Source organism: Mus musculus, chromosome 13 (genome assembly GCF_000001635.26).
Source record: "Mus musculus strain C57BL/6J chromosome 13, GRCm38.p6 C57BL/6J".
NCBI classification, from domain to species: domain Eukaryota; kingdom Metazoa; phylum Chordata; class Mammalia; order Rodentia; family Muridae; genus Mus; species Mus musculus.
In genome coordinates this window covers 65867039-65875096 of record NC_000079.6, presented here as the reverse complement: position 1 = coordinate 65875096, position 8058 = coordinate 65867039, and the positions used below count along the sequence as shown (strand labels likewise).

The 8058-nt window shown below is 40.3% G+C and overlaps 1 pseudogene; it reads right to left on the bottom strand.

The window, feature by feature from the left end:
- Nucleotides 263-858, bottom strand: Gm7822 (predicted gene 7822; annotated as a pseudogene).

Genomic DNA, 8058 nt, shown 5'->3' with positions numbered 1-8058 from the left:
TTTACAACCCCCAGACTGTGCCAGGCAAGGTTAGTGGCTATTGAAAATACCACCAGGACAGGGCTATCTAAAGACACATTCAGTAGTGTGTTAACTATACAAAAAAAGACACTGTACAATTTAAAAACAAATCTTACACAGCCTTACATTTCTATTTTTTTCTTTAAAATGAGTGAGTTGTGTACAGGGGGTTAAATGCTTTATAGGCAAGAAAAAAAACTGTGCTAGAGCCAACTTATTCATCATCTTCTTCAACTTTGACTTCCTCTTCTTCCTCCTCTCCCTCATCCTCCTTCTCATCTTCTTCTTCATTCTTTTTCTTGCTCTTTTCAGCCTTGACCACCCCCTTATTCTCAGCATCAGGTTTTCCTTTAGCTCTGTAGGCAGGAATATCCTTCTTGTACTTCTCCTTCAGCTTGGCAGCCTTCTTCTCATAGGGCTGCTTGTCATCCACCGCAGTGTTGTTCCACATCTCTCCTAGTTTCTTTGCAACATCACCAATGGATAAGCCAGGATGCTCACCTTTGATTTTGGGGCGCTACTCAGAACAGAATAAGAAGAAGGAGGACTTTTGGGTGCATTGGGGTCCTTGAACTTCTTTTTGGTCTCCCCATTTGGGGGGGATGTAGGTTTTCATTTTCTTTCATAACGAGACTTGTCAGCCTTTCCCATATCTTCAAATTTCCCCTTTTCTTAAGCAGAAATGGTCTTCCACCTCTCTGAGCACTTCTTGGAGAACTCTGAGAAGTTGACAGAAGCATCCGGGTGCTTCTTCTTGAGCTCCTCTGGGCAGGTTTGCACAAAAAATGCATATGAGGCCATTTTGCCTCTCGGCTTCTTAGGATCTCCTTTGCCTATGTTTACTTGATTTTGCTCAGCAAGGCACAGAGTTGCCCAGTGCCTGTCTGGCTCTCGCTTGCCCGGTCGCTGTCTCTATGGAGCTCAATTACTGCAATGGCTGTGAGAGCAGGCTTCCATTTTCTAGTGTAGACAAAAACAGTCTCACATGCAACATTGAGCTAGGAGTTGAGCTTTCTCTCTGTTGTTCATATACTATTGTGTGCTAGTCACATTTGCAAAATCTCCTCAAACTTTCTGTGTGTAGGACACAAGTTATGTTACTTGAACTTTCTCTTTTTGCCTTAAGCTTCTGTCACTGACTTGACATGTTGAAAAGAATACAGAGCACATACCACCGTGTCCTTCCTGATTAATAAGGAAAAGCTTTGGGCTTTTTCCCCCTGCAGAATATTCTGTGAGCCTGCAATCTGAAGATAGTCACCACAATACTGGATGAGTATTTAAAAGAAAATTGTGCTTTCATGTTTAACAAATATTATTTTATACTTCCTTCTGGTTTTCTCTCTCTCTCTCTCTCTCTCTCTACCCCACTACAGCATGCTTGGATAACCTAGCAAAACTGAAATACAAGAAAATCACCTTAACTACTATCTTACAATAATCATAGAGGCCTTATAATAGGAAATTATAAATTCCTTAAAGAAACACTGGAAATACAATCAAACAATAAAGGTCTTTAAAGAAGAAACAAATAAATTACTTAAAGACATACAGGAAAATAAAATTAAGCAGGTAAAGAAAGCAAATAAAACTGGGCAAGACCTGGAAGTCAAAATAGAAGCAATAAAGAAGAAGCAAACTGAAGAAATTCTGGAGGCAGAAAACTAAGGGAAGACAACAAGATCAACAGATGCAACAAGCATGTACAGAATAATGGAGATGGAAGGGAAACATTCAGGCATAAATATACAATACAAGAAATTAATACATCAGTCAAAAATGTTAAATCTAAAAAACTCCTAGCATAAAACATACAGGAAATCTGGGACTCCATCAAAGGCCATCAAAGAGCAACAGGAATAAAAGAATGTGAAGACTCTGTGATAGTTTGTATATGCTGGGCCCAGAGTGTGGCAGTATTAGAAGGTGTGTCCCAGTTGGAGTAGGTGTGTCCCTGTGGGTGTGGGCTTTATGACCCTTATTCTGACTGTCTAGGAGCCAGTATTCTGCTAGCAGCCTTCAGAGGAAGATGTAGATCTCTCAGCTCCTTCTGCACCATGCCTGCCTGGAAGCTGCCATGTTCCTGCCTTGAAAATACTTGACTGAACCTCTGAAACTAAGAATTGCCTTGGTCATGGTATTTGATCACAGCAATTGAACCCTAACTAAGACAAGACTCCAAGCTCCAAGGACCAGAACATATTCCCAAAATAATCATAGAAGAAAAGTACCCAAGAAAGAGATGCCTAGAAATGTGTGAGAAGCTTATAGAATACCAATTAGACTGGAACAGAAAAGAAAACCCTCCTAATACATAATTATCAAAATACAAAACCTAAAAGAGAAAGAAAGAATATTAAAGGTAGCATGGGTAAAATGCCAAGTAACATACATAGACAGATATATCAGAATTACATCTGACTTGTCAGCATAGACTGTCAAAGTTAGAAGGGCCTGAGCAGATAGCCTGCAACCTCTAAAAAATATAAGTGCCTACATACACTAGTATGCCCAGAAAAACTCACAATCAACTTACATGGCAGAAAGAAGACATTTCAATAAAATTCCAAAATCAAATAATATCACTTCATAAATTCTACTCTACAGAAAGTACTAGAACGAAAACTCCAAACCAAGAAACATAACTACATCCAAGAAAACACAGGAAATAAGCAATCCCATACCAGCAAAAGCAAAGAAAGCACTGACAAAGACATAAACACACACACACACACTAAATCATCAATATCAAAATAATGAAAAATTACAGTCACTGGTCATTAATATTTCTCAACAACAATGGACTCAATTCCCAAATAAAAAGACATAGGCTAAGAGAATGGATGGAAAAAGAGGATGCATTATTCTGTTGTATATAAGAAACATTCCTCAGGAAGACAATAGACATTTCCTCAGAGTAAAGTGCTAGAAAAAAAGTTGTCTGAGCAAATGAATCCAAAAAGAAAGCTGGGGGTAGTCATTCTTATGCCAAAAAAACAAAAAACAAAAATAAACACTTTCAAGCAAAATTAATCAAAAGAGACAGGGAAGGACATTTCATACTCATTAAAGGAAAAATCTACCAAGATGATATCTGAATTATGAACATCTGTACCCCGAACACAAGGGCACTTGACAACTGTAAAAGAAAGACTGTTAGAATGTAAATAGCACATCAAACCCCACACATTAATAGTAGGGTATATTTCAAGACCCGACCAGCACCAAATGACAGCACATCCAGACTAAAAGTAAACACAGAAATAATGAAACTATCAGGCACTGTGAATCAAAAGTACCTAATAGACATGTACAGAAAATTCACCCAAACCCAAGAGGATATACCTTCTTCTCACAAAGCAAATCTTGAAGGTACAAGAAAATTGAAATAATGCCTTGTATCTAATCAGACCACCATGGATTTAAGCTGGACTTCAACAACAGCAACACTGTATGTAAAGCCTACACACTCATGGAAATTGAACAAGTCTCCATTCAATGATCTCTGGGGCAGGGAAGGGAGAGAGAGAGAGAGAGAGAGAGAGAGAGAGAGAGAGAGAGAGAGAGAGAGGGAGGGAGGGAGGGAGGGAGGGAGGGAGGGAGGGAGGGAGGGGGGGGAGGGAGGGAGGGAGGGAGGGAGGGAGGGAGGGAGGGAGGAAGGAAGGAAGGAAGGAAGGAAGGAAGGAAGGAAGGAAGGAAGGAAGGAAGGAAGGAAGGAAGGAAGGAAGGAAGGAAAAACACTTTATGGAATCCAATGAAAATGAAGGTACAATATATCCAGTTTTAAGTGACACAATGAAAACAGTGCAAAGAGGAATGTTCATAGCACTAAATGCCCCCATAAAGAAATTATAAATGCTGAAACCAGCAATTGAAAAGTACACCTGAAATCTCTAGAAAAAAAGGCGCAAGAATATCAACAAGGAGTAGAAGGAAGAAAATAGTGAAAATCAAGGCTGAAATAAATCAGTTCATAACAAAGAAAACAATACAACAAATCAAGGAAACTAAGAGCTGATTCTTTGAGAAAACCAAAAAGATAGACAAACCCTAGCCAAATAAGCAAAGGACAGCGAAACAGAATCCAAATAAACAAAGTCAATAATGATGAGAGAGACAAAACAAGTGACATTGAGGAAGTTCAAAGAATCATTAGGTCTTACTCCAAAAGCCTATACTCCACAAAATTGTAAAATCTTAATGAAATGGGTGATTTTCTAGGCAAATACCAATTGGAAAGTTAAATCAGGGACAGGTAAACTATGTAAACATCTCTATAGCCCCTAAAGAAATAGAAGCAGGTATTGAATGTCTCCTAACCAATAAATCCCAATAGAGAGATGGTTTTAATGGAGAATTCTACCAGACTTTCAAAGAAGAGCTAAAGCCAATACTCTTCAAACTATTCCATAAAATAGAAACAAAAGGAGCACTGCCAAACTCAAGCTATGAGGCCACAGCCACTCTGATACCTAAACCACAGAAAGACTCAACAGAAAGAAAACTTTAGATTGATTTCCCTTATTAACATTGATTCAAAATACTCAATAAAACACCTGCAAAACGAATCCAGGAACACATCAAAGATGTCATCCCTCAAGATCAATTAGGCTTCATCAAAGAGATGCTTAGATATTTAATATATGGAAATCCATCGATGTAATCTATCATATAAACAAACTGAAAGGAAAAACTCACATGATTTTTCTCATTAGTTGCTGAAAAGGCCTGAGATTAAATCCATCGCCTCTTCATTTTAAAGGTACTAGAGAGGGGCTGGAGAGATGGCTCAGTGGTTAAGAACACCGACTGCTCTTCCAAAGGTCCTGAGTTCAAATCCCAGCAACCACATGGTGGCTCACAACCACCCATAATGAGAACTGACGCCCTCTTCTGGTGCATCTGAAGACAGCTACAGTGTACTTAGATACAATAATAAATAAGAATCTTAAAAAATATATATTTTAAAGGTACTAGAGAATTCACGGATACAGGGTACATACATACACATAATCACAGCAACATACAATAAGCCAATAGCTAAAAATCAAAGTAAATGGAGAGGAACTTCAAACATTTCCACTAAAATAAGGAACAAGACTGACCTTCCCACTCTATCCCTATCTATCTTTTGAAAATATCACTTAAAATTCTAGCCAGAGAAATAAGACAAGTAAAGAAGATCAAAGAACCAGCTCCTGGTTTGATTGATTCTTTGTTCAGTTCTTTTAGTTTCTACTTGATTGATTTCAGTCCTGAATTTGATTATTTCCTGCTGTCTACTCCTCATGGGTGAATTTGCTTCCTTTTGTTCTAGAGCTTTCAGGTGTGTTGTCAAGCTGCTAGTGTATGCTCTTTCCAGTTTCTTTTTGGCAGCACTCAGAGCTATGTGTTTTCCTCTTAGGACTGCTTTCATTGTGTCCCATAAATTTGGGTATACCCATTTTCATTAAACTCTAAAAAGTCTTTAATTCCTTTCTTTATTTCAGTCATAGTGGTGTACAACGTTCATGCCAGCGTTTGAAAAGCAGAGGCAGGCTATTACAGGATTGAGGCCTACAAAGTGTCTTCAAGACAGCCAGGGCTGTTTAAGAACCATGTATGAAAAGAATAAAAATAAATTTAAGAATGAAAGAAAGAGAGAGAGAAGAAGAAAAAAGAAAGAAAAGAAGAAAGAAAGAAAGAAGCAGCAGAAGAAAGAAAGAAGGAAAGAGAGAGAGAGGGAAGGAAGGAAGGAAGGAAGGAAGGAAGGAAGAAAGAAAGAAAGAAAGAAAGAAAGAAAGAAAGAAAGAAAGAAAAAAAGGAAGGAAGGAAGAAGAGAAAGAAAGAAAGAAAGAAGAGAAAGAAAGAAAGAAGAGAAAGAGAGAAAAGAAAAAAGAAAGAAAAACAAGCAGACTTAGGAGATAGTATTAGTTGATTGGAGATATAGTTTCTCTATGTATACAGGCAGGCACTGATATTGTTGTTCCTCCTATAGGGTTGCAGACCCCTTTAGCTCCTTGGGTAGTTTCTCTAGATCCTTCACTGGAGGAGGGGGCGTGTGTTTCATTCAATAGATGACTGTGGGCATCCACTTGTGTGCTTGCCAGGCACTGGCATAGCCTCACAAGAGACAGCTATAGCCAGGTTCTGTCAGCAAAATCTTGCTGGCATATGCAGTAGTGTCTGGGTTTGGTGGTTGTTTATGGGATGGATCCCCCGGTGGGGCAGTCTTTGTATGGTCCATCCTTCAGTCTCAGCTCCAAACTTTGTCTCTGTAACTCCTTCCATGGGTATTTTGTCCCCGCCCTTTTCTTTTTGGACAGGGTTCCTCTGTATAGCCCTGGCTGTTCTGGAACTCACAATGTAGAACAGGCTGGCCTCAAAACTCAGAAATCCACATGCCTCTGCCTCCCAAGTGCTGGGATTAAAGGCGTGCGCCACTACTGCCCTGCTTGATTCCCCTTCTAAGAAGGAACAAACTATCTACACTTTGGTCTACTTTCTTCTTGAGTTTCATGTGTTTTGCAAACTGTATCTTGGGTATTCTATGCTTCTGGGCTAATATCCACTTATCAGTGAGTGCATATTATGTGTGTTCTTTTTGTGATTGGGTTACCTCACTCAGGATGATATCATCCAGATACCCAATTGCCTAAGAATTTCATAAATTCATTCTTTTAATAGCTGAGTAGTACTCCATTGTGTAAAAGTACCACATTTTTTGTATCCATTCCTGTATTGAGGGACATCTGGGTTCTTTCCACTTCTGGCTATTATAAATGAGGCTACAATGAAGATAGTGGAGCATGTGTCCTTATTACAAGTTGGAACATCTTCTGGGTATATGCCCAGGAGAGGTGTTGCTGGATCTTCAGGTAGTACTATGTCCAATTTTCTGAGGAACCACCAGACTGACTTCCAGAGTGGTTATACAAGCTTGCAATCCTCTTATTCTTTTGAATTTGATTTGCCAATGAATGTACAGTGCCCTTTTTTCTACCTGCTTTTGGAGTGTCAATAAAAGACTGGTGCAAGAAGGCGAGAGAGCCTGAGAAGAGCAGGTGGAGAGCGAGTGAGTGAAGGAAGAATGCATGCAGAGTGTGTGTGTGTGTGTGTGTGTGTGTGTGTGTGTGTGTGTGTGATGCGTATGAGGCATGTGTTGAGGCATGTGTGAGGCGTGTGGTGTGTGCGTGTGTGTGTGTGTGTGAGGCTAGTGTGAGGCATGTAAGACATGTGTGAGGCGTGTGTGTGAGGCCTGTGAGGTATGTGTGTGAGGCGTGTGTGGTGTGTCTGTGAAGCTAGTGTGAGGCATGTGAGAGATGTGTGAGAGGCATGTGTGAGGCGTTGGAGGTATGTGTGTGTGTGTGAGGCTAGTGTGAGGCATGTGAAACATGTGTGAGACGTGTTTGTGAGGAGCATGTGTGAGGAGCATGTGAGGCGTGTGTGTGAAAAGCACACAGGAGAAAGCAGAGAGCGCAGCCTTGAGCTGTGAGCAAGGCAGTGAGGAGTGCAGAGAGTGAGAGAGAAACTCTAAGCCTTGAAAAGCCGCCTGTCAGCTTGCATACAAAAAAAGCAGTCTGTGTCTGTTTATTACGTGCCTCCCAGATAGCCCCACTTCCAGGTGAGAACTCCGATCCCGAGCCGAGGCTAGACTCCTCCACTGTTCAGGATCACGAGTCTGGCTCCAGGTTAGAAATTCATTTCACATCCTCTTAGAGATCCTCGGTCTTTGTTTTCTCTCTGTGGACACCGGAAGTCATTTATAAACCGAGGAAGAAACTTTATTTCCAGGTTTCCGCGAGACAGAGGTTGAACTTTATTAATTATCAACAACAATAATTAAAATAAAAGCTGTGATGCGGTTTCTGCTTCCGGCCCTCCACCACAGTTTGGCGCGGTGAATGGGGAGGAGTTTGGTGGGGGCTACGGCGCTCACTCGCGGCTTCCCAGGAAAACGTGAGTTTTATTTCCCATCTCTTCTAAAGTTTAAGTAAAATCTTCATTTCTTCCAAAAAAGAAAAATACTTGAGACAGGACTTTAAACCCGCCTCCGGC